Below are 23,094 nucleotides of genomic sequence, written 5' to 3'. Positions count from 1 at the left end.
GTACACCTGTGAAATGAAATGCTTTCACATGTGATCTTCTGTGTTTATTGTCCTGTGCATAAAGTTGCACCTTGTGTTTGAAGGTTTAAATTATTTCAGGCTTGTATGGAGGCAGAAATTTCTGAGTGACTTTTATACATTTCTTAAGACTCTGCACTGTCAGGATGGCCGAGTGGTCTAAGGCGCTGTGTTTAGGCCGCAGTCTCCTCTGGAGGCGTGGGTTCGAATCCCACTTCTGACATGACTTATGGAGATGTAATCTCCTTTTTCAGGTTAACATCTGATGGAAGTTGCATCTGTTGGTCTTCACCTGGGATGTGATTCCGTCCTCATCTAGTCAAGAGAGCTGGGGTTTCTCATATATTTCGGTTGTATAAAGTCTTGCTGACAAAGTGCAGTCCTTACTATATGAGCATAGGACCCATGTAAGAGCTCATCTGGAAGAGTCATGCTCTTGTATGCCCTGGCCAGACAGGCCATGCAAATATGGAAGAATGCCTAGCATCTGGTAGACAGTTGGACTCCAGCACACTTACGGCAATTTCCTCAGGGCTGTGATCAGGGGCTGCTTAGATTTGCGTATTTCACCTTATGTTGTGACATTGAAATTCCTTGTTGAATTTGCTTTAGCTAGCCAAGAGGTGGCTGTTGACTCAATTTCAAAGCAGCTTTGTTCCGTTCAAGTGGCTGGTTAATAGCACTTTCTCTTTGTACGCCTTAAAGGTCTAAAGAGTTCTTCATAGGTACTGCTCTCTATGGATTGTTCAAAGATCTGTTGGAAGTACTTATAATAGGATAAATAAATTGAGGGCATGCCTTTTCGGTACCCCACTTGCATGGCTGTCTGGCCTGTGGAAGGTTCCACAAATGCAAGTCAGGATGGCCGAGTGGTCTAAGGCACTGCGTTCAGGTCGCAGTCTCTTCTGGAGGCGTGGGATCAAATCCCACTTCTGACAATTGTGTGTTTACTCTACTTTTTTCTTGAGAGAGAAAAAATCTGATCATTTCCCTCACATGGGCTTATATGGTTGTCTACTTGGAAAAGTGCAGTGAGTTTTTTTCTTGCTCTAGCCACTCATGACCTAAGATGTGTGCTTTTTTTGGTTCACAATATCTTTCCCTCTCTGTAGATGATCAAGCAAATGTGGTCAGGATGGCCGAGTGGTCTAAGGCGCTGCGTTAAGGCCGCAGTCTCTCCTGGAGGCGTGGGTTCAAATCCCACTTCTGACAAAACTTTAAGTCCATTTTGTCTCTGAGTTCTTTTAGAATCTCAGCTAAAAATTGGCAGTGCATATAATATCTGAATAAGTAACAAACTTCAGTTTCAACTGCAAATTAATTTGCCCAATTCTGTCTTCAAGCTCGTATAATATTCTTCTAGCACTCGTGGTGTTTTATGTGTTTTTTGGGGGGTGCTTAAAAAGTCCCTTTTATTAATGAAATGGGTTACATTCAGTCTTGTGATATTTTTGGTTTCCAATAAGTAGATTGTTAATTTTATGTAACCTCATTTTCTAATGCTCCATTCAAGAGATGTTTCCACAATGAAATGCAGAGCAAGGGGAAAGAGCACAAGTGATAGAGCGAGTGAGTGAGAAGGGGTGTTGAGGAAGGAGAGAATGAAACAAAGACAGAGTGAGTGAACGGCAGGTAGGCCTAGAAGAGGAGACTAGAAGTGAAGGCGACATACTTTTCCATGCTTTTGACCTCCCACCCATCCCAAACCAACCACAAACGTACCATCTATGCAACGTTGGTATGCAGAAATTCACGCCTCAGCCAGTGAGGGTAAGTCCCAGGCCAGGGGCTAGAGAGCAAAAGACTGCATGTGCTCAGACGTTCCCTGCTAGGGACAGTTGATCTGAAACAAGGTCTGCTCTCTTGTATCCAGCAAGGATCTAGAAATCCTGCATGAATCTGCAAGGCACAATGACAGCATACATTTGCATAATATGCCCCACATTCTGCCTTCCTACTTCCTGTGCAGTAGTTGTTTGTGTAGAGAGAGAGGTCGCAGGCAAGGTCATTTTGTGAGTAGGATACAGGACCCTAAATAGCTGGTGAGAGGTATGAGGTATTTTAAAAGCATAAAAATTGTACACCTGTGAAATGAAATGCTTTCACATGTGATCGTCTGTGTTTATTGTCCTGTGCATAAAGTTGCACCTTGTGTTTGAAGGTTTAAATTATTTCAGGCTTGCATGGAGGCAGAAATTTATGAGTGACTTTTATACATTTCTTAAGACTCTGCACTGTCAGGATGGCCGAGTGGTCTAAGGCGCTGTGTTTAGGCTGCAGTCTCCTCTGGAGGCGTGGGTTCGAATCCCACTTCTGACATGACTTTTGGAGATGTAATCTCCTTTTTCAGGTTAACATCTGATGGAAGTTGCATCTGTTGGTCTTCACCTGGGATGTGATTCCGTCCTCATCTAGTCAAGAGAGCTGGGGTTTCTCATATATTTCGGTTGTATAAAGTCTTGCTGACAAAGTGCAGTCCTTACTATATGAGCATAGGACCCATGTAAGAGCTCATCTGGAAGAGTCATGCTCTTGTATGCCCTGGCCAGACAGGCCATGCAAATATGGAAGAATGCCTAGCATCTGGTAGACAGTTGGACTCCAGCACACTTACGGCAATTTCCTCAGGGCTGTGATCATGGGCTGCTTAGATTTGCGTATTCCACCCTATGTTTTGACATTGAAATTCCTTGTTGAATTTGCTTTAGCTAGCCAAGAGGTGGCTGTTGACTCAATTTCAAAGCAGCTTTGGGCCTTTCAAGTGGCTGGTTAATAGCACTTTCTCTTTGTACGCCTTAAAGGTCTAAAGAGTTCTTCATAGGTACTGCTCTCTATGGATTGTTCAAAGATCTGTTGGAAGTACTTATAATAGGATAAATAAATTGAGGGCATGCCTTTTCGGTACCCCACTTGCATGGCTGTCTGGCCTGTGGAAGGGTCCACAAATGCAAGTCAGGATGGCCGAGTGGTCTAAGGCGCTGCGTTCAGGTTGCAGTCTCTTCTGGAGGCGTGGGTTCAAATCCCACTTCTGACAATTGTGTGTTTACTCTACTTTTTTCTTGGGAGAGAAAAAATCAGATCATTTTCCTCACATGGGCTTATATGGTTGTCTACTTGGAAAAGTGCAGTGAGTTTTTTTCATGCTCTAGCCACTCATGACCTAAGTTGTGTGCTTTTTTTGGTTCACAATATCTTTCCCTCTCTGTAGATGATCAAGCAAATGTGGTCAGGATGGCCGAGTGGTCTAAGGCGCTGCGTTAAGGCCGCAGTCTCTCCTGGAGGCGTGGGTTCGAATCCCACTTCTGACAAAACTTTAAGTCCATTTTGTCTCTGAGTTCTTTTAGAATCTCAGCTAAAAATTGGCAGTGCATATAATATCTGAATAAGTAACAAACTTCAGTTTCAACTGCAAATTAATTTGCCCAATTCTGTCTTCAAGCTCGTATAATATTCTTCTAGCACTCGTGGTGTTTTATGTGTTTTTTGGGGGGTGCTTAAAAAGTCCCTTTTATTAATGAAATGGGTTACATTCAGTCTTGTGATATTTTTGGTTTCCAATAAGTAGATTGTTAATTTTATGTAACCTCATTTTCTAATGCTCCATTCAAGAGATGTTTCCACTTTGAAATGCAGAGCAAGGGGAAAGAGCACAAGTGATAGAGCGAGTGAGTGAGAAGGGGTGTTGAGGAAGGAGAGAATGAAACAAAGACAGAGTGAGTGAACGGCAGGTAGGCCTAGAAGAGGAGACTAGAAGTGAAGGCGACATACTTTTCCATGCTTTTGACCTCCCACCCATCCCAAACCGACCACAAACGTACCATCTATGCAACGTTGGTATGCAGAAATTCACGCCTCAGCCAGTGAAGGTAAGTCCCAGGCCAGGGGCTAGAGAGCAAAAGACTGCATGTGCTCAGACGTTCCCTGCTAGGGACAGTTGATCTGAAACAAGGTCTGCTCTCTTGTATCCAGCAAGGATCTAGAAATCCTGCATGAATCTGCAAGGCACAATGACAGCATACATTTGCATAATATGCCCCACCTTCTGCCTTCCTACTTCCTGTGCAGTAGTTGTTTGTGTAGAGAGAGAGGTCGCAGGCAAGGTAATTTTGTGAGTAGGATACAGGACCCTAAATAGCTGGTGAGAGGTATGAGGTATTCTAAAAGCATAAAAATTGTACACCTGTGAAATGAAATGCTTTCACATGTGATCTTCTGTGTTTATTGTCCTGTGCATAAAGTTGCACCTTGTGTTTGAAGGTTTAAATTATTTCAGGCTTGCATGGAGGCAGAAATTTCTGAGTGACTTTTATACATTTCTTAAGACTCTGCACTGTCAGGATGGCCGAGTGGTCTAAGGCGCTGTGTTTAGGCCGCAGTCTTCTCTGGAGGCGTGGGTTCGAATCCCACTTCTGACATGACTTTTGGAGATGTAATCTCCTTTTTCAGTTTAACATCTGATGGAAGTTGCATCTGTTGGTCTTCACCTAGGATGTGATTCCGTCCTCATCTAGTCAAGAGAGCTGGGGTTTCTCATATATTTCGGTTGTATAAAGTCTTGCTGACAAAGTGCAGTCCTTACTATATGAGCATAGGACCCATGTAAGAGCTCATCTGGAAGAGTCATGCTCTTGTATGCCCTGGCCAGACAGGCCATGCAAATATGGAAGAATGCCTAGCATCTGGTAGACAGTTGGACTCCAGCACACTTACGGCAATTTCCTCAGGGCTGTGATCAGGGGCTGCTTAGATTTGCGTATTGCACCCTATGTTGTGACATTGAAATTCCTTGTTGAATTTGCTTTAGCTAGCCAAGAGGTGGCTGTTGACTCAATTTCAAAGCAGCTTTGGGCCTTTCAAGTGGCTGGTTAATAGCACTTTCTCTTTGTACGCCTTAAAGGTCTAAAGAGTTCTTCATAGGTACTGCTCTCTATGGATTGTTCAAAGATCTGTTGGAAGTACTTATAATAGGATAAATAAATTGAGGGCATGCCTTTTCGGTACCCCACTTGCATGGCTTTCTGGCCTGTGGAAGGTTCCACAAATGCAAGTCAGGATGGCCGAGTGGTCTAAGGCGCTGCGTTCAGATCGCAGTCTCTTCTGGAGGCGTGGGTTCAAATCCCACTTCTGACAATTGTGTGTTTACTCTACTTTTTTCTTGAGAGAGAAAAAATCTGATCATTTCCCTCACATGGGCTTATATGGTTGTCTACTTGGAAAAGTGCAGTGAGTTTTTTTCTTGCTCTAGCCACTCATGACCTAAGATGTGTGCTTTTTTAGGTTCACAATATCTTTCCCTCTCTGTAGATGATCAAACAAATGTGGTCAGGATGGCTGAGTGGTCTAAGGCGCTGCGTTAAGGCCGCGGTCTCTCCTGGAGGCGTGGGTTCGAATCCCACTTCTGACAAAACTTTAAGTCCATTTTGTCTCTGAGTTCTTTTAGAATCTCAGCTAAAAATTGGCAGTGCATATAATATCTGAATAAGTAACAAACTTCAGTTTCAACTGCAAATTAATTTGCCCAATTCTGTCTTCAAGCTCGTATAATATTCTTCTAGCACTCGTGGTGTTTTATGTGTTTTTTGGGGGGTGCTTAAAAAGTCCCTTTTTTTAATGAAATGGGTTACATTCAGTCTTGTGATATTTTTGGTTTCCAATAAGTAGATTGTTAATTTTATGTAACCTCATTTTCTAATGCTCCATTCAAGAGATGTTTCCACTATGAAATGCAGAGCAAGGGGAAAGAGCACAAGTGATAGAGCGAGTGAGTGAGAAGGGGTGTTGAGGAAGGAGAGAATGAAACAAAGACAGAGTGAGTGAACGGCAGGTAGGCCTAGAAGAGGAGACTAGAAGTGAAGGCGACATACTTTTCCATGCTTTTGACCTCCCACCCATCCCAAACCAACCACAAACGTACCATCTATGCAACGTTGGTATGCAGAAATTCACGCCTCAGCCAGTGAGGGTAAGTCCCAGGCCAGGGGCTAGAGAGCAAAAGACTGCATGTGCTCAGACGTTCCCTGCTAGGGACAGTTGATCTGAAACAAGGTCTGCTCTCTTGTATCCAGCAAGGATCTAGAAATCCTGCATGAATCTGCAAGGCACAATGACAGCATACATTTGCATAATATGCCCCACCTTCTGCCTTCCTACTTCCTGTGCAGTAGTTGTTTGTGTAGAGAGAGAGGTCGCAGGCAAGGTAATTTTGTGAGTAGGATACAGGACCCTAAATAGCTGGTGAGAGGTATGAGGTATTTTAAAAGCATAAAAATTGTACACCTGTGAAATGAAATGCTTTCACATGTGATCTTCTGTGTTTATTGTCCTGTGCATAAAGTTGCACCTTGTGTTTGAAGGTTTAAATTATTTCAGGCTTGCATGGAGGCAGAAATTTCTGAGTGACTTTTATACATTTCTTAAGACTCTGCACTGTCAGGATGGCCGAGTGGTCTAAGGCGCTGTGTTTAGGCCGCAGTCTCCTCTGGAGGCGTGGGTTTGAATCCCACTTCTGACATGACTTTTGGAGATGTAATCTCCTTTTACAGGTTAACATCTGATGGAAGTTGCATCTGTTGGTCTTCACCTGGGATGTGATTCCGTCCTCATCTAGTCAAGAGAGCTGGGGTTTCTCATATATTTCGGTTGTATAAAGTCTTGCTGACAAAGTGCAGTCCTTACTATATGAGCATAGGACCCATGTAAGAGCTCATCTGGAAGAGTCATGCTCTTGTATGCCCTGGCCAGACAGGCCATGCAAATATGGAAGAATGCCTAGCATCTGGTAGACAGTTGGACTCCAGCACACTTACGGCAATTTCCTCAGGGCTGTGATCAGGGGCTGCTTAGATTTGCGTATTCCACCCTATGTTGTGACATTGAAATTCCTTGTTGAATTTGCTTTAGCTAGCCAAGAGGTGGCTGTTGACTCAATTTCAAAGCAGCTTTGGGCCTTTCAAGTGGCTGGTTAATAGCACTTTCTCTTTGTACGCCTTAAAGGTCTAAAGAGTTCTTCATAGGTACTGCTCTCTATGGATTGTTCAAAGATCTGTTGGAAGTACTTATAATAGGATAAATAAATTGAGGGCATGCCTTTTCGGTACCCCACTTGCATGGCTGTCTGGCCTGTGGAAGGTTCCACAAATGCAAGTCAGGATGGCCGAGTGGTCTAAGGTGCTGCGTTCAGGTCGCAGTCTCTTCTGGAGGCGTGGGTTCAAATCCCACTTCTGACAATTGTGTGTTTACTCTACTTTTTTCTTGGGAGAGAAAAAATCAGATCATTTCCCTCACATGGGCTTCTATGGTTGTCTACTTGGAAAAGTGCAGTGAGTTTTTTTCTTGCTCTAGCCACTCATGACCTAAGTTGTGTGTTTTTTTTGGTTCACAATATCTTTTCCTCTCTGTAGATGATCAAGCAAATGTGGTCAGGATGGCCGAGTGGTCTAAGGCGCTGCGTTAAGGCTGCAGTCTCTCCTGGAGGCGTGGGTTCGAATCCCACTTCTGACAAAACTTTAAGTCCATTTTGTCTCTGAGTTCTTTTAGAATCTCAGCTAAAAATTGGCAGTGCATATAATATCTGAATAAGTAACAAACTTCAGTTTCAACTGCAAATTAATTTGCCCAATTCTGTCTTCAAGCTCGTATAATATTCTTCTAGCACTCGTGGTGTTTTATGTGTTTTTTGGGGGGTGCTTAAAAAGTCCCTTTTATTAATGAAATGGGTTACATTCAGTCTTGTGATATTTTTGGTTTCCAATAAGTAGATTGTTAATTTTATGTAACCTCATTTTCTAATGCTCCATTCAAGAGATGTTTCCACTATGAAATGCAGAGCAAGGGGAAAGAGCACAAGTGATAGAGCGAGTGAGTGAGAAGGGGTGTTGAGGAAGGAGAGAATGAAACAAAGACAGAGTGAGTGAACGGCAGGTAGGCCTAGAAGAGGAGACTAGAAGTGAAGGCGACATACTTTTCCCTGCTTTTGACCTCCCACCCATCCCAAACCGACCACAAACGTACCATCTATGCAACGTTGGTATGCAGAAATTCACGCCTCAGCCAGTGAGGGTAAGTCCCAGGCCAGGGGCTAGAGAGCAAAAGACTGCATGTGCTCAGACGTTCCCTGCTAGGGACAGTTGATCTGAAACAAGGTCTGCTCTCTTGTATCCAGCAAGGATCTAGAAATCCTGCATGAATCTGCAAGGCACAATGACAGCATACATTTGCATAATATGCCCCACCTTCTGCCTTCCTACTTCCTGTGCAGTAGTTGTTTGTGTAGAGAGAGAGGTCGCAGGCAAGGTAATTTTGTGAGTAGGATACAGGACCCTAAATAGCTGGTGAGAGGTATGAGGTATTTTAAAAGCATAAAAATTGTACACCTGTGAAATGAAATGCTTTCACATGTGATCTTCTGTGTTTATTGTCCTGTGCATAAAGTTGCACCTTGTGTTTGAAGGTTTAAATTATTTCAGGCTTGCATGGAGGCAGAAATTTCTGAGTGACTTTTATACATTTCTTAAGACTCTGCACTGTCAGGATGGCCGAGTGGTCTAAGGCGCTGTATTTAGGCCGCAGTCTCCTCTGGAGGCGTGGGTTCGAATCCCACTTCTGACATGACTTTTGGAGATGTAATCTCCTTTTTCAGGTTAACATCTGATGGAAGTTGCATCTATTGGTCTTCACCTGGGATGTGATTCCGTCCTCATCTAGTCAAGAGAGCTGGGGTTTCTCATATATTTCGGTTGTATAAAGTCTTGCTGACAAAGTGCAGTCCTTACTATATGAGCATAGGACCCATGTAAGAGCTCATCTGGAAGAGTCATGCTCTTGTATGCCCTGGCCAGACAGGCCATGCAAATATGGAAGAATGCCTAGCATCTGGTAGACAGTTGGACTCCAGCACACTTACGGCAATTTCCTCAGGGCTGTGATCAGGGGCTGCTTAGATTTGCGTATTCCACCCTATGTTGTGACATTGAAATTCCTTGTTGAATTTGCTTTAGCTAGCCAAGAGGTGGCTGTTGACTCAATTTCAAAGCAGCTTTGGGCCTTTCAAGTGGCTGGTTAAGAGCACTTTCTCTTTGTACGCCTTAAAGGTCTAAAGAGTTCTTCATAGGTACTGCTCTCTATGGATTGTTCAAAGATCTGTTGGAAGTACTTATAATAGGATAAATAAATTGAGGGCATGCCTTTTCGGTACCCCACTTGCATAGCTGTCTGGCCTGTGGAAGGTTCCACAAATGCAAGTCAGGATGGCCGAGTGGTCTAAGGCGCTGCGTTCAGGTCGCAGTCTCTTCTGGAGGCGTGGGCTCAAATCCCACTTCTGACAATTGTGTGTTTACTCTACTTTTTTCTTGGGAGAGAAAAAATCAGATCATTTCCCTCACATGGGCTTATATGGTTGTCTACTTGGAAAAGTGCAGTGAGTTTTTTTCTTGCTCTAGCCACTCATGACCTAAGTTGTGTGCTTTTTTTGGTTCACAATATCTTTCCCTCTCTGTAGATGATCAAGCAAATGTGGTCAGGATGGCCGAGTGGTCTAAGGCGCTGCGTTAAGGCTGCAGTCTCTCCTGGAGGCGTGGGTTCGAATCCCACTTCTGACAAAACTTTAAGTCCATTTTGTCTCTGAGTTCTTTTAGAATCTCAGCTAAAAATTGGCAGTGCATATAATATCTGAATAAGTAACAAACTTCAGTTTCAACTGCAAATTAATTTGCCCAATTCTGTCTTCAAGCTCGTATAATATTCTTCTAGCACTCTTGGTGTTTTATGTGTTTTTTGGGGGGTGCTTAAAAAGTCCCTTTTATTAATGAAATGGGTTACATTCAGTCTTGTGATATTTTTGGTTTCCAATAAGTAGATTGTTAATTTTATGTAACCTCATTTTCTAATGCTCCATTCAAGAGATGTTTCCACTATGAAATGCAGAGCAAGGGGAAAGAGCACAAGTGATAGAGCGAGTGAGTGAGAAGGGGTGTTGAGGAAGGAGAGAATGAAACAAAGACAGAGTGAGTGAACGGCAGGTAGGCCTAGAAGAGGAGACTAGAAGTGAAGGCGACATACTTTTCCATGCTTTTGACCTCCCACCCATCCCAAACCAACCACAAACGTACCATCTATGCAACGTTGGTATGCAGAAATTCACGCCTCAGCCAGTGAGGGTAAGTCCCAGGCCAGGGGCTAGAGAGCAAAAGACTGCATGTGCTCAGACGTTCCCTGCTAGGGACAGTTGATCTGAAACAAGGTCTGCTCTCTTGTATCCAGCAAGGATCTAGAAATCCTGCATGAATCTGCAAGGCACAATGACAGCATACATTTGCATAATATGCCCCACATTCTGCCTTCCTACTTCCTGTGCAGTAGTTGTTTGTGTAGAGAGAGAGGTCGCAGGCAAGGTCATTTTGTGAGTAGGATACAGGACCCTAAATAGCTGGTGAGAGGTATGAGGTATTTTAAAAGCATAAAAATTGTACACCTGTGAAATGAAATGCTTTCACATGTGATCGTCTGTGTTTATTGTCCTGTGCATAAAGTTGCACCTTGTGTTTGAAGGTTTAAATTATTTCAGGCTTGCATGGAGGCAGAAATTTATGAGTGACTTTTATACATTTCTTAAGACTCTGCACTGTCAGGATGGCCGAGTGGTCTAAGGCGCTGTGTTTAGGCTGCAGTCTCCTCTGGAGGCGTGGGTTCGAATCCCACTTCTGACATGACTTTTGGAGATGTAATCTCCTTTTTCAGGTTAACATCTGATGGAAGTTGCATCTGTTGGTCTTCACCTGGGATGTGATTCCGTCCTCATCTAGTCAAGAGAGCTGGGGTTTCTCATATATTTCGGTTGTATAAAGTCTTGCTGACAAAGTGCAGTCCTTACTATATGAGCATAGGACCCATGTAAGAGCTCATCTGGAAGAGTCATGCTCTTGTATGCCCTGGCCAGACAGGCCATGCAAATATGGAAGAATGCCTAGCATCTGGTAGACAGTTGGACTCCAGCACACTTACGGCAATTTCCTCAGGGCTGTGATCATGGGCTGCTTAGATTTGCGTATTCCACCCTATGTTTTGACATTGAAATTCCTTGTTGAATTTGCTTTAGCTAGCCAAGAGGTGGCTGTTGACTCAATTTCAAAGCAGCTTTGGGCCTTTCAAGTGGCTGGTTAATAGCACTTTCTCTTTGTACGCCTTAAAGGTCTAAAGAGTTCTTCATAGGTACTGCTCTCTATGGATTGTTCAAAGATCTGTTGGAAGTACTTATAATAGGATAAATAAATTGAGGGCATGCCTTTTCGGTACCCCACTTGCATGGCTGTCTGGCCTGTGGAAGGGTCCACAAATGCAAGTCAGGATGGCCGAGTGGTCTAAGGCGCTGCGTTCAGGTCGCAGTCTCTTCTGGAGGCGTGGGTTCAAATCCCACTTCTGACAATTGTGTGTTTACTCTACTTTTTTCTTGGGAGAGAAAAAATCAGATCATTTTCCTCACATGGGCTTATATGGTTGTCTACTTGGAAAAGTGCAGTGAGTTTTTTTCATGCTCTAGCCACTCATGACCTAAGTTGTGTGCTTTTTTTGGTTCACAATATCTTTCCCTCTCTGTAGATGATCAAGCAAATGTGGTCAGGATGGCCGAGTGGTCTAAGGCGCTGCGTTAAGGCCGCAGTCTCTCCTGGAGGCGTGGGTTCGAATCCCACTTCTGACAAAACTTTAAGTCCATTTTGTCTCTGAGTTCTTTTAGAATCTCAGCTAAAAATTGGCAGTGCATATAATATCTGAATAAGTAACAAACTTCAGTTTCAACTGCAAATTAATTTGCCCAATTCTGTCTTCAAGCTCGTATAATATTCTTCTAGCACTCGTGGTGTTTTATGTGTTTTTTGGGGGGTGCTTAAAAAGTCCCTTTTATTAATGAAATGGGTTACATTCAGTCTTGTGATATTTTTGGTTTCCAATAAGTAGATTGTTAATTTTATGTAACCTCATTTTCTAATGCTCCATTCAAGAGATGTTTCCACTATGAAATGCAGAGCAAGGGGAAAGAGCACAAGTGATAGAGCGAGTGAGTGAGAAGGGGTGTTGAGGAAGGAGAGAATGAAACAAAGACAGAGTGAGTGAACGGCAGGTAGGCCTAGAAGAGGAGACTAGAAGTGAAGGCGACATACTTTTCCATGCTTTTGACCTCCCACCCATCCCAAACCGACCACAAACGTACCATCTATGCAACGTTGGTATGCAGAAATTCACGCCTCAGCCAGTGAAGGTAAGTCCCAGGCCAGGGGCTAGAGAGCAAAAGACTGCATGTGCTCAGACGTTCCCTGCTAGGGACAGTTGATCTGAAACAAGGTCTGCTCTCTTGTATCCAGCAAGGATCTAGAAATCCTGCATGAATCTGCAAGGCACAATGACAGCATACATTTGCATAATATGCCCCACCTTCTGCCTTCCTACTTCCTGTGCAGTAGTTGTTTGTGTAGAGAGAGAGGTCGCAGGCAAGGTAATTTTGTGAGTAGGATACAGGACCCTAAATAGCTGGTGAGAGGTATGAGGTATTCTAAAAGCATAAAAATTGTACACCTGTGAAATGAAATGCTTTCACATGTGATCTTCTGTGTTTATTGTCCTGTGCATAAAGTTGCACCTTGTGTTTGAAGGTTTAAATTATTTCAGGCTTGCATGGAGGCAGAAATTTCTGAGTGACTTTTATACATTTCTTAAGACTCTGCACTGTCAGGATGGCCGAGTGGTCTAAGGCGCTGTGTTTAGGCCGCAGTCTTCTCTGGAGGCGTGGGTTCGAATCCCACTTCTGACATGACTTTTGGAGATGTAATCTCCTTTTTCAGTTTAACATCTGATGGAAGTTGCATCTGTTGGTCTTCACCTAGGATGTGATTCCGTCCTCATCTAGTCAAGAGAGCTGGGGTTTCTCATATATTTCGGTTGTATAAAGTCTTGCTGACAAAGTGCAGTCCTTACTATATGAGCATAGGACCCATGTAAGAGCTCATCTGGAAGAGTCATGCTCTTGTATGCCCTGGCCAGACAGGCCATGCAAATATGGAAGAATGCCTAGCATCTGGTAGACAGTTGGACTCCAGCACACTTACGGCGATTTCCTCAGGGCTGTGATCAGGGGCTGCTTAGATTTGCGTATTGCACCCTATGTTGTGACATTGAAATTCCTTGTTGAATTTGCTTTAGCTAGCCAAGAGGTGGCTGTTGACTCAATTTCAAAGCAGCTTTGGGCCTTTCAAGTGGCTGGTTAATAGCACTTTCTCTTTGTACGCCTTAAAGGTCTAAAGAGTTCTTCATAGGTACTGCTCTCTATGGATTGTTCAAAGATCTGTTGGAAGTACTTATAATAGGATAAATAAATTGAGGGCATGCCTTTTCGGTACCCCACTTGCATGGCTTTCTGGCCTGTGGAAGGTTCCACAAATGCAAGTCAGGATGGCCGAGTGGTCTAAGGCGCTGCGTTCAGATCGCAGTCTCTTCTGGAGGCGTGGGTTCAAATCCCACTTCTGACAATTGTGTGTTTACTCTACTTTTTTCTTGAGAGAGAAAAAATCTGATCATTTCCCTCACATGGGCTTATATGGTTGTCCACTTGGAAAAGTGCAGTGAGTTTTTTTCTTGCTCTAGCCACTCATGACCTAAGATGTGTGCTTTTTTAGGTTCACAATATCTTTCCCTCTCTGTAGATGATCAAACAAATGTGGTCAGGATGGCTGAGTGGTCTAAGGCGCTGCGTTAAGGCCGCGGTCTCTCCTGGAGGCGTGGGTTCGAATCCCACTGCTGACAAAACTTTAAGTCCATTTTGTCTCTGAGTTCTTTTAGAATCTCAGCTAAAAATTGGCAGTGCATATAATATCTGAATAAGTAACAAACTTCAGTTTCAACTGCAAATTAATTTGCCCAATTCTGTCTTCAAGCTCGTATAATATTCTTCTAGCACTCGTGGTGTTTTATGTGTTTTTTGGGGGGTGCTTAAAAAGTCCCTTTTTTTAATGAAATGGGTTACATTCAGTCTTGTGATATTTTTGGTTTCCAATAAGTAGATTGTTAATTTTATGTAACCTCATTTTCTAATGCTCCATTCAAGAGATGTTTCCACTATGAAATGCAGAGCAAGGGGAAAGAGCACAAGTGATAGAGCGAGTGAGTGAGAAGGGGTGTTGAGGAAGGAGAGAATGAAACAAAGACAGAGTGAGTGAACGGCAGGTAGGCCTAGAAGAGGAGACTAGAAGTGAAGGCGACATACTTTTCCATGCTTTTGACCTCCCACCCATCCCAAACCAACCACAAACGTACCATCTATGCAACGTTGGTATGCAGAAATTCACGCCTCAGCCAGTGAGGGTAAGTCCCAGGCCAGGGGCTAGAGAGCAAAAGACTGCATGTGCTCAGACGTTCCCTGCTAGGGACAGTTGATCTGAAACAAGGTCTGCTCTCTTGTATCCAGCAAGGATCTAGAAATCCTGCATGAATCTGCAAGGCACAATGACAGCATACATTTGCATAATATGCCCCACCTTCTGCCTTCCTACTTCCTGTGCAGTAGTTGTTTGTGTAGAGAGAGAGGTCGCAGGCAAGGTAATTTTGTGAGTAGGATACAGGACCCTAAATAGCTGGTGAGAGGTATGAGGTATTTTAAAAGCATAAAAATTGTACACCTGTGAAATGAAATGCTTTCACATGTGATCTTCTGTGTTTATTGTCCTGTGCATAAAGTTGCACCTTGTGTTTGAAGGTTTAAATTATTTCAGGCTTGCATGGAGGCAGAAATTTCTGAGTGACTTTTATACATTTCTTAAGACTCTGCACTGTCAGGATGGCCGAGTGGTCTAAGGCGCTGTGTTTAGGCCGCAGTCTCCTCTGGAGGCGTGGGTTTGAATCCCACTTCTGACATGACTTTTGGAGATGTAATCTCCTTTTACAGGTTAACATCTGATGGAAGTTGCATCTGTTGGTCTTCACCTGGGATGTGATTCCGTCCTCATCTAGTCAAGAGAGCTGGGGTTTCTCATATATTTCGGTTGTATAAAGTCTTGCTGACAAAGTGCAGTCCTTACTATATGAGCATAGGACCCATGTAAGAGCTCATCTGGAAGAGTCATGCTCTTGTATGCCCTGGCCAGACAGGCCATGCAAATATGGAAGAATGCCTAGCATCTGGTAGACAGTTGGACTCCAGCACACTTACGGCAATTTCCTCAGGGCTGTGATCAGGGGCTGCTTAGATTTGCGTATTCCACCCTATGTTGTGACATTGAAATTCCTTGTTGAATTTGCTTTAGCTAGCCAAGAGGTGGCTGTTGACTCAATTTCAAAGCAGCTTTGGGCCTTTCAAGTGGCTGGTTAATAGCACTTTCTCTTTGTACGCCTTAAAGGTCTAAAGAGTTCTTCATAGGTACTGCTCTCTATGGATTGTTCAAAGATCTGTTGGAAGTACTTATAATAGGATAAATAAATTGAGGGCATGCCTTTTCGGTACCCCACTTGCATGGCTGTCTGGCCTGTGGAAGGTTCCACAAATGCAAGTCAGGATGGCCGAGTGGTCTAAGGTGCTGCGTTCAGGTCGCAGTCTCTTCTGGAGGCGTGGGTTCAAATCCCACTTCTGACAATTGTGTGTTTACTCTACTTTTTTCTTGGGAGAGAAAAAATCAGATCATTTCCCTCACATGGGCTTCTATGGTTGTCTACTTGGAAAAGTGCAGTGAGTTTTTTTCTTGCTCTAGCCACTCATGACCTAAGTTGTGTGTTTTTTTTGGTTCACAATATCTTTTCCTCTCTGTAGATGATCAAGCAAATGTGGTCAGGATGGCCGAGTGGTCTAAGGCGCTGCGTTAAGGCCGCAGTCTCTCCTGGAGGCGTGGGTTCGAATCCCACTTCTGACAAAACTTTAAGTCCATTTTGTCTCTGAGTTCTTTTAGAATCTCAGCTAAAAATTGGCAGTGCATATAATATCTGAATAAGTAACAAACTTCAGTTTCGACTGCAAATTAATTTGCCCAATTCTGTCTTCAAGCTCGTATAATATTCTTCTAGCACTCGTGGTGTTTTATGTGTTTTTTGGGGGGTGCTTAAAAAGTCCCTTTTAAATAATGAAATGGGTTACATTCAGTCTTGTGATATTTTTGGTTTCCAATAAGTAGATTGTTAATTTTATGTAACCTCATTATCTAATGCTCCATTCAAGAGATGTTTCCACTATGAAATGCAGAGCAAGGGGAAAGAGCACAAGTGATAGAGCGAGTGAGTGAGAAGGGGTGTTGAGGAAGGAGAGAATGAAACAAAGACAGAGTGAGTGAACGGCAGGTAGGCCTAGAAGAGGAGACTAGAAGTGAAGGCGACATACTTTTCCCTGCTTTTGACCTCCCACCCATCCCAAACCGACCACAAACGTACCATCTATGCAACGTTGGTATGCAGAAATTCACGCCTCAGCCAGTGAGGGTAAGTCCCAGGCCAGGGGCTAGAGAGCAAAAGACTGCATGTGCTCAGACGTTCCCTGCTAGGGACAGTTGATCTGAAACAAGGTCTGCTCTCTTGTATCCAGCAAGGATCTAGAAATCCTGCATGAATCTGCAAGGCACAATGACAGCATACATTTGCATAATATGCCCCACCTTCTGCCTTCCTACTTCCTGTGCAGTAGTTGTTTGTGTAGAGAGAGAGGTCGCAGGCAAGGTAATTTTGTGAGTAGGATACAGGACCCTAAATAGCTGGTGAGAGGTATGAGGTATTTTAAAAGCATAAAAATTGTACACCTGTGAAATGAAATGCTTTCACATGTGATCTTCTGTGTTTATTGTCCTGTGCATAAAGTTGCACCTTGTGTTTGAAGGTTTAAATTATTTCAGGCTTGCATGGAGGCAGAAATTTCTGAGTGACTTTTATACATTTCTTAAGACTCTGCACTGTCAGGATGGCCGAGTGGTCTAAGGCGCTGTGTTTAGGCCGCAGTCTCCTCTGGAGGAGTGGGTTCGAATCCCACTTCTGACATGACTTTTGGAGATGTAATCTCCTTTTTCAGGTTAACATCTGATGGAAGTTGCATCTGTTGGTCTTCACCTGGGATGTGATTCCGTCCTCATCTAGTCAAGAGAGCTGGGGTTTCTCATATATTTCGGTTGTATAAAGTCTTGCTGACAAAGTGCAGTCCTTACTATATGAGCATAGGACCCATGTAAGAGCTCATCTGGAAGAGTCATGCTCTTGTATGCCCTGGCCAGACAGGCCATGCAAATATGGAAGAATGCCTAGCATCTGGTAGACAGTTGGACTCCAGCACACTTACGGCAATTTCCTCAGGGCTGTGATCAGGGGCTGCTTAGATTTGCGTATTTCACCTTATGTTGTGACATTGAAATTCCTTGTTGAATTTGCTTTAGCTAGCCAAGAGGTGGCTGTTGACTCAATTTCAAAGCAGCTTTGTTCCGTTCAAGTGGCTGGTTAATAGCACTTTCTCTTTGTACGCCTTAAAGGTCTAAAGAGTTCTTCATAGGTACTGCTCTCTATGGATTGTTCAAAGATCTGTTGGAAGTACTTATAATAGGATAAATAAATTGAGGGCATGCCTTTTCGGTACCCCACTTGCATGGCTGTCTGGCCTGTGGAAGGTTCCACAAATGCAAGTCAGGATGGCCGAGTGGTCTAAGGCGCTGCGTTCAGGTCGCAGTCTCTTCTGGAGGCGTGGGTTCAAATCCCACTTCTGACAATTGTGTGTTTACTCTACTTTTTTCTTGAGAGAGAAAAAATCTGATCATTTCCCTCACATGGGCTTATATGGTTGTCTACTTGGAAAAGTGCAGTGAGTTTTTTTCTTGCTCTAGCCACTCATGACCTAAGATGTGTGCTTTTTTTGGTTCACAATATCTTTCCCTCTCTGTAGATGATCAAGCAAATGTGGTCAGGATGGCCGAGTGGTCTAAGGCGCTGCGTTAAGGCCGCAGTCTCTCCTGGAGGAGTGGGTTCGAATCCCACTTCTGACAAAACTTTAAGTCCATTTTGTCTCTGAGTTCTTTTAGAATCTCAGCTAAAAATTGGCAGTGCATATAATATCTGAATAAGTAACAAACTTCAGTTTCGACTGCAAATTAATTTGCCCAATTCTGTCTTCAAGCTCGTATAATATTCTTCTAGCACTCGTGGTGTTTTATGTGTTTTTTGGGGGGTGCTTAAAAAGTCCCTTTTAAATAATGAAATGGGTTACATTCAGTCTTGTGATATTTTTGGTTTCCAATATGTAGATTGTTAATTTTATGTAACCTCATTTTCTAATGCTCCATTCAAGAGATGTTTCCACTATGAAATGCAGAGCAAGGGGAAAGAGCACAAGTGATAGAGCGAGTGAGTGAGAAGGGGTGTTGAGGAAGGAGAGAATGAAACAAAGACAGAGTGAGTGAACGGCAGGTAGGCCTAGAAGAGGAGACTAGAAGTGAAGGCGACATACTTTTCCCTGCTTTTGACCTCCCACCCATCCCAAACCGACCACAAACATACCATCTATGCAACGTTGGTATGCAGAAATTCACGCCTCAGCCAGTGAGGGTAAGTCCCAGGCCAGGGGCTAGAGAGCAAAAGACTGCATGTGCTCAGACGTTCCCTGCTAGGGACAGTTGATCTGAAACAAGGTCTGCTCTCTTGTATCCAGCAAGGATCTAGAAATCCTGCATGAATCTGCAAGGCACAATGACAGCATACATTTGCATAATATGCCCCACCTTCTGCCTTCCTACTTCCTGTGCAGTAGTTGTTTGTGTAGAGAGAGAGGTCGCAGGCAAGGTAATTTTGTGAGTAGGATACAGGACCCTAAATAGCTGGTGAGAGGTATGAGGTATTTTAAAAGCATAAAAATTGTACACCTGTGAAATGAAATGCTTTCACATGTGATCTTCTGTGTTTATTGTCCTGTGCATAAAGTTGCACCTTGTGTTTGAAGGTTTAAATTATTTCAGGCTTGTATGGAGGCAGAAATTTCTGAGTGACTTTTATACATTTCTTAAGACTCTGCACTGTCAGGATGGCCGAGTGGTCTAAGGCGCTGTGTTTAGGCCGCAGTCTCCTCTGGAGGCGTGGGTTCGAATCCCACTTCTGACATGACTTATGGAGATGTAATCTCCTTTTTCAGGTTAACATCTGATGGAAGTTGCATCTGTTGGTCTTCACCTGGGATGTGATTCCGTCCTCATCTAGTCAAGAGAGCTGGGGTTTCTCATATATTTCGGTTGTATAAAGTCTTGCTGACAAAGTGCAGTCCTTACTATATGAGCATAGGACCCATGTAAGAGCTCATCTGGAAGAGTCATGCTCTTGTATGCCCTGGCCAGACAGGCCATGCAAATATGGAAGAATGCCTAGCATCTGGTAGACAGTTGGACTCCAGCACACTTACGGCAATTTCCTCAGGGCTGTGATCAGGGGCTGCTTAGATTTGCGTATTTCACCTTATGTTGTGACATTGAAATTCCTTGTTGAATTTGCTTTAGCTAGCCAAGAGGTGGCTGTTGACTCAATTTCAAAGCAGCTTTGTTCCGTTCAAGTGGCTGGTTAATAGCACTTTCTCTTTGTACGCCTTAAAGGTCTAAAGAGTTCTTCATAGGTACTGCTCTCTATGGATTGTTCAAAGATCTGTTGGAAGTACTTATAATAGGATAAATAAATTGAGGGCATGCCTTTTCGGTACCCCACTTGCATGGCTGTCTGGCCTGTGGAAGGTTCCACAAATGCAAGTCAGGATGGCCGAGTGGTCTAAGGCACTGCGTTCAGGTCGCAGTCTCTTCTGGAGGCGTGGGATCAAATCCCACTTCTGACAATTGTGTGTTTACTCTACTTTTTTCTTGAGAGAGAAAAAATCTGATCATTTCCCTCACATGGGCTTATATGGTTGTCTACTTGGAAAAGTGCAGTGAGTTTTTTTCTTGCTCTAGCCACTCATGACCTAAGATGTGTGCTTTTTTTGGTTCACAATATCTTTCCCTCTCTGTAGATGATCAAGCAAATGTGGTCAGGATGGCCGAGTGGTCTAAGGCGCTGCGTTAAGGCCGCAGTCTCTCCTGGAGGCGTGGGTTCAAATCCCACTTCTGACAAAACTTTAAGTCCATTTTGTCTCTGAGTTCTTTTAGAATCTCAGCTAAAAATTGGCAGTGCATATAATATCTGAATAAGTAACAAACTTCAGTTTCAACTGCAAATTAATTTGCCCAATTCTGTCTTCAAGCTCGTATAATATTCTTCTAGCACTCGTGGTGTTTTATGTGTTTTTTGGGGGGTGCTTAAAAAGTCCCTTTTATTAATGAAATGGGTTACATTCAGTCTTGTGATATTTTTGGTTTCCAATAAGTAGATTGTTAATTTTATGTAACCTCATTTTCTAATGCTCCATTCAAGAGATGTTTCCACAATGAAATGCAGAGCAAGGGGAAAGAGCACAAGTGATAGAGCGAGTGAGTGAGAAGGGGTGTTGAGGAAGGAGAGAATGAAACAAAGACAGAGTGAGTGAACGGCAGGTAGGCCTAGAAGAGGAGACTAGAAGTGAAGGCGACATACTTTTCCATGCTTTTGACCTCCCACCCATCCCAAACCAACCACAAACGTACCATCTATGCAACGTTGGTATGCAGAAATTCACGCCTCAGCCAGTGAGGGTAAGTCCCAGGCCAGGGGCTAGAGAGCAAAAGACTGCATGTGCTCAGACGTTCCCTGCTAGGGACAGTTGATCTGAAACAAGGTCTGCTCTCTTGTATCCAGCAAGGATCTAGAAATCCTGCATGAATCTGCAAGGCACAATGACAGCATACATTTGCATAATATGCCCCACATTCTGCCTTCCTACTTCCTGTGCAGTAGTTGTTTGTGTAGAGAGAGAGGTCGCAGGCAAGGTCATTTTGTGAGTAGGATACAGGACCCTAAATAGCTGGTGAGAGGTATGAGGTATTTTAAAAGCATAAAAATTGTACACCTGTGAAATGAAATGCTTTCACATGTGATCGTCTGTGTTTATTGTCCTGTGCATAAAGTTGCACCTTGTGTTTGAAGGTTTAAATTATTTCAGGCTTGCATGGAGGCAGAAATTTATGAGTGACTTTTATACATTTCTTAAGACTCTGCACTGTCAGGATGGCCGAGTGGTCTAAGGCGCTGTGTTTAGGCTGCAGTCTCCTCTGGAGGCGTGGGTTCGAATCCCACTTCTGACATGACTTTTGGAGATGTAATCTCCTTTTTCAGGTTAACATCTGATGGAAGTTGCATCTGTTGGTCTTCACCTGGGATGTGATTCCGTCCTCATCTAGTCAAGAGAGCTGGGGTTTCTCATATATTTCGGTTGTATAAAGTCTTGCTGACAAAGTGCAGTCCTTACTATATGAGCATAGGACCCATGTAAGAGCTCATCTGGAAGAGTCATGCTCTTGTATGCCCTGGCCAGACAGGCCATGCAAATATGGAAGAATGCCTAGCATCTGGTAGACAGTTGGACTCCAGCACACTTACGGCAATTTCCTCAGGGCTGTGATCATGGGCTGCTTAGATTTGCGTATTCCACCCTATGTTTTGACATTGAAATTCCTTGTTGAATTTGCTTTAGCTAGCCAAGAGGTGGCTGTTGACTCAATTTCAAAGCAGCTTTGGGCCTTTCAAGTGGCTGGTTAATAGCACTTTCTCTTTGTACGCCTTAAAGGTCTAAAGAGTTCTTCATAGGTACTGCTCTCTATGGATTGTTCAAAGATCTGTTGGAAGTACTTATAATAGGATAAATAAATTGAGGGCATGCCTTTTCGGTACCCCACTTGCATGGCTGTCTGGCCTGTGGAAGGGTCCACAAATGCAAGTCAGGATGGCCGAGTGGTCTAAGGCGCTGCGTTCAGGTTGCAGTCTCTTCTGGAGGCGTGGGTTCAAATCCCACTTCTGACAATTGTGTGTTTACTCTACTTTTTTCTTGGGAGAGAAAAAATCAGATCATTTTCCTCACATGGGCTTATATGGTTGTCTACTTGGAAAAGTGCAGTGAGTTTTTTTCATGCTCTAGCCACTCATGACCTAAGTTGTGTGCTTTTTTTGGTTCACAATATCTTTCCCTCTCTGTAGATGATCAAGCAAATGTGGTCAGGATGGCCGAGTGGTCTAAGGCGCTGCGTTAAGGCCGCAGTCTCTCCTGGAGGCGTGGGTTCGAATCCCACTTCTGACAAAACTTTAAGTCCATTTTGTCTCTGAGTTCTTTTAGAATCTCAGCTAAAAATTGGCAGTGCATATAATATCTGAATAAGTAACAAACTTCAGTTTCAACTGCAAATTAATTTGCCCAATTCTGTCTTCAAGCTCGTATAATATTCTTCTAGCACTCGTGGTGTTTTATGTGTTTTTTGGGGGGTGCTTAAAAAGTCCCTTTTATTAATGAAATGGGTTACATTCAGTCTTGTGATATTTTTGGTTTCCAATAAGTAGATTGTTAATTTTATGTAACCTCATTTTCTAATGCTCCATTCAAGAGATGTTTCCACTATGAAATGCAGAGCAAGGGGAAAGAGCACAAGTGATAGAGCGAGTGAGTGAGAAGGGGTGTTGAGGAAGGAGAGAATGAAACAAAGACAGAGTGAGTGAACGGCAGGTAGGCCTAGAAGAGGAGACTAGAAGTGAAGGCGACATACTTTTCCATGCTTTTGACCTCCCACCCATCCCAAACCGACCACAAACGTACCATCTATGCAACGTTGGTATGCAGAAATTCACGCCTCAGCCAGTGAAGGTAAGTCCCAGGCCAGGGGCTAGAGAGCAAAAGACTGCATGTGCTCAGACGTTCCCTGCTAGGGACAGTTGATCTGAAACAAGGTCTGCTCTCTTGTATCCAGCAAGGATCTAGAAATCCTGCATGAATCTGCAAGGCACAATGACAGCATACATTTGCATAATATGCCCCACCTTCTGCCTTCCTACTTCCTGTGCAGTAGTTGTTTGTGTAGAGAGAGAGGTCGCAGGCAAGGTAATTTTGTGAGTAGGATACAGGACCCTAAATAGCTGGTGAGAGGTATGAGGTATTCTAAAAGCATAAAAATTGTACACCTGTGAAATGAAATGCTTTCACATGTGATC

The 23,094-nt window shown here is 43.5% G+C and overlaps 29 non-coding genes across 29 annotated transcripts; all 29 read left to right on the top strand.

The window, feature by feature from the left end:
• Positions 1-158: 158 nt before the first annotated feature.
• Positions 159-241, top strand: TRNAL-UAG (transfer RNA leucine (anticodon UAG)). The gene has a single exon. It is a non-coding gene; the product is annotated as a tRNA-Leu (tRNA).
• Positions 242-1,147: 906 nt separating this feature from the next.
• Positions 1,148-1,230, top strand: TRNAL-AAG (transfer RNA leucine (anticodon AAG)). Its single transcript has one exon. It is a non-coding gene; the product is annotated as a tRNA-Leu (tRNA).
• A 1,024-nt stretch (positions 1,231-2,254) lies between these two features.
• TRNAL-UAG (transfer RNA leucine (anticodon UAG)) lies at positions 2,255-2,337 on the top strand. The gene has a single exon. It is a non-coding gene; the product is annotated as a tRNA-Leu (tRNA).
• Positions 2,338-2,969: 632 nt separating this feature from the next.
• Positions 2,970-3,052, top strand: TRNAL-CAG (transfer RNA leucine (anticodon CAG)). Its single transcript has one exon. It is a non-coding gene; the product is annotated as a tRNA-Leu (tRNA).
• Positions 3,053-3,243: 191 nt separating this feature from the next.
• TRNAL-AAG (transfer RNA leucine (anticodon AAG)) lies at positions 3,244-3,326 on the top strand. The gene has a single exon. It is a non-coding gene; the product is annotated as a tRNA-Leu (tRNA).
• Positions 3,327-4,350: 1,024 nt separating this feature from the next.
• Positions 4,351-4,433, top strand: TRNAL-UAG (transfer RNA leucine (anticodon UAG)). Its single transcript has one exon. It is a non-coding gene; the product is annotated as a tRNA-Leu (tRNA).
• Positions 4,434-5,065: 632 nt separating this feature from the next.
• Positions 5,066-5,148, top strand: TRNAL-CAG (transfer RNA leucine (anticodon CAG)). Its single transcript has one exon. It is a non-coding gene; the product is annotated as a tRNA-Leu (tRNA).
• A 191-nt stretch (positions 5,149-5,339) lies between these two features.
• Positions 5,340-5,422, top strand: TRNAL-AAG (transfer RNA leucine (anticodon AAG)). The gene has a single exon. It is a non-coding gene; the product is annotated as a tRNA-Leu (tRNA).
• A 1,024-nt stretch (positions 5,423-6,446) lies between these two features.
• TRNAL-UAG (transfer RNA leucine (anticodon UAG)) lies at positions 6,447-6,529 on the top strand. The gene has a single exon. It is a non-coding gene; the product is annotated as a tRNA-Leu (tRNA).
• A 632-nt stretch (positions 6,530-7,161) lies between these two features.
• On the top strand, positions 7,162-7,244 carry TRNAL-CAG (transfer RNA leucine (anticodon CAG)). The gene has a single exon. It is a non-coding gene; the product is annotated as a tRNA-Leu (tRNA).
• A 191-nt stretch (positions 7,245-7,435) lies between these two features.
• Positions 7,436-7,518, top strand: TRNAL-AAG (transfer RNA leucine (anticodon AAG)). Its single transcript has one exon. It is a non-coding gene; the product is annotated as a tRNA-Leu (tRNA).
• A 1,024-nt stretch (positions 7,519-8,542) lies between these two features.
• On the top strand, positions 8,543-8,625 carry TRNAL-UAG (transfer RNA leucine (anticodon UAG)). The gene has a single exon. It is a non-coding gene; the product is annotated as a tRNA-Leu (tRNA).
• Positions 8,626-9,531: 906 nt separating this feature from the next.
• On the top strand, positions 9,532-9,614 carry TRNAL-AAG (transfer RNA leucine (anticodon AAG)). The gene has a single exon. It is a non-coding gene; the product is annotated as a tRNA-Leu (tRNA).
• A 1,024-nt stretch (positions 9,615-10,638) lies between these two features.
• TRNAL-UAG (transfer RNA leucine (anticodon UAG)) lies at positions 10,639-10,721 on the top strand. The gene has a single exon. It is a non-coding gene; the product is annotated as a tRNA-Leu (tRNA).
• A 632-nt stretch (positions 10,722-11,353) lies between these two features.
• TRNAL-CAG (transfer RNA leucine (anticodon CAG)) lies at positions 11,354-11,436 on the top strand. The gene has a single exon. It is a non-coding gene; the product is annotated as a tRNA-Leu (tRNA).
• A 191-nt stretch (positions 11,437-11,627) lies between these two features.
• On the top strand, positions 11,628-11,710 carry TRNAL-AAG (transfer RNA leucine (anticodon AAG)). The gene has a single exon. It is a non-coding gene; the product is annotated as a tRNA-Leu (tRNA).
• A 1,024-nt stretch (positions 11,711-12,734) lies between these two features.
• TRNAL-UAG (transfer RNA leucine (anticodon UAG)) lies at positions 12,735-12,817 on the top strand. Its single transcript has one exon. It is a non-coding gene; the product is annotated as a tRNA-Leu (tRNA).
• Positions 12,818-13,449: 632 nt separating this feature from the next.
• Positions 13,450-13,532, top strand: TRNAL-CAG (transfer RNA leucine (anticodon CAG)). Its single transcript has one exon. It is a non-coding gene; the product is annotated as a tRNA-Leu (tRNA).
• Positions 13,533-14,830: 1,298 nt separating this feature from the next.
• TRNAL-UAG (transfer RNA leucine (anticodon UAG)) lies at positions 14,831-14,913 on the top strand. The gene has a single exon. It is a non-coding gene; the product is annotated as a tRNA-Leu (tRNA).
• Positions 14,914-15,545: 632 nt separating this feature from the next.
• On the top strand, positions 15,546-15,628 carry TRNAL-CAG (transfer RNA leucine (anticodon CAG)). Its single transcript has one exon. It is a non-coding gene; the product is annotated as a tRNA-Leu (tRNA).
• A 191-nt stretch (positions 15,629-15,819) lies between these two features.
• TRNAL-AAG (transfer RNA leucine (anticodon AAG)) lies at positions 15,820-15,902 on the top strand. The gene has a single exon. It is a non-coding gene; the product is annotated as a tRNA-Leu (tRNA).
• A 1,025-nt stretch (positions 15,903-16,927) lies between these two features.
• On the top strand, positions 16,928-17,010 carry TRNAL-UAG (transfer RNA leucine (anticodon UAG)). The gene has a single exon. It is a non-coding gene; the product is annotated as a tRNA-Leu (tRNA).
• Positions 17,011-17,642: 632 nt separating this feature from the next.
• Positions 17,643-17,725, top strand: TRNAL-CAG (transfer RNA leucine (anticodon CAG)). The gene has a single exon. It is a non-coding gene; the product is annotated as a tRNA-Leu (tRNA).
• A 191-nt stretch (positions 17,726-17,916) lies between these two features.
• On the top strand, positions 17,917-17,999 carry TRNAL-AAG (transfer RNA leucine (anticodon AAG)). Its single transcript has one exon. It is a non-coding gene; the product is annotated as a tRNA-Leu (tRNA).
• Positions 18,000-19,024: 1,025 nt separating this feature from the next.
• TRNAL-UAG (transfer RNA leucine (anticodon UAG)) lies at positions 19,025-19,107 on the top strand. The gene has a single exon. It is a non-coding gene; the product is annotated as a tRNA-Leu (tRNA).
• A 906-nt stretch (positions 19,108-20,013) lies between these two features.
• TRNAL-AAG (transfer RNA leucine (anticodon AAG)) lies at positions 20,014-20,096 on the top strand. The gene has a single exon. It is a non-coding gene; the product is annotated as a tRNA-Leu (tRNA).
• Positions 20,097-21,120: 1,024 nt separating this feature from the next.
• Positions 21,121-21,203, top strand: TRNAL-UAG (transfer RNA leucine (anticodon UAG)). The gene has a single exon. It is a non-coding gene; the product is annotated as a tRNA-Leu (tRNA).
• Positions 21,204-21,835: 632 nt separating this feature from the next.
• TRNAL-CAG (transfer RNA leucine (anticodon CAG)) lies at positions 21,836-21,918 on the top strand. Its single transcript has one exon. It is a non-coding gene; the product is annotated as a tRNA-Leu (tRNA).
• Positions 21,919-22,109: 191 nt separating this feature from the next.
• On the top strand, positions 22,110-22,192 carry TRNAL-AAG (transfer RNA leucine (anticodon AAG)). The gene has a single exon. It is a non-coding gene; the product is annotated as a tRNA-Leu (tRNA).
• Positions 22,193-23,094: the final 902 nt, after the last annotated feature.

This window comes from Lissotriton vulgaris, chromosome 8, assembly GCF_964263255.1.
Source record: "Lissotriton vulgaris chromosome 8, aLisVul1.2, whole genome shotgun sequence".
In the NCBI taxonomy this organism is placed as follows: domain Eukaryota; kingdom Metazoa; phylum Chordata; class Amphibia; order Caudata; family Salamandridae; genus Lissotriton; species Lissotriton vulgaris.
The sequence above is the reverse complement of the archived record's forward strand: the minus strand, read 5'-3'. Positions and strand labels throughout refer to the sequence as shown.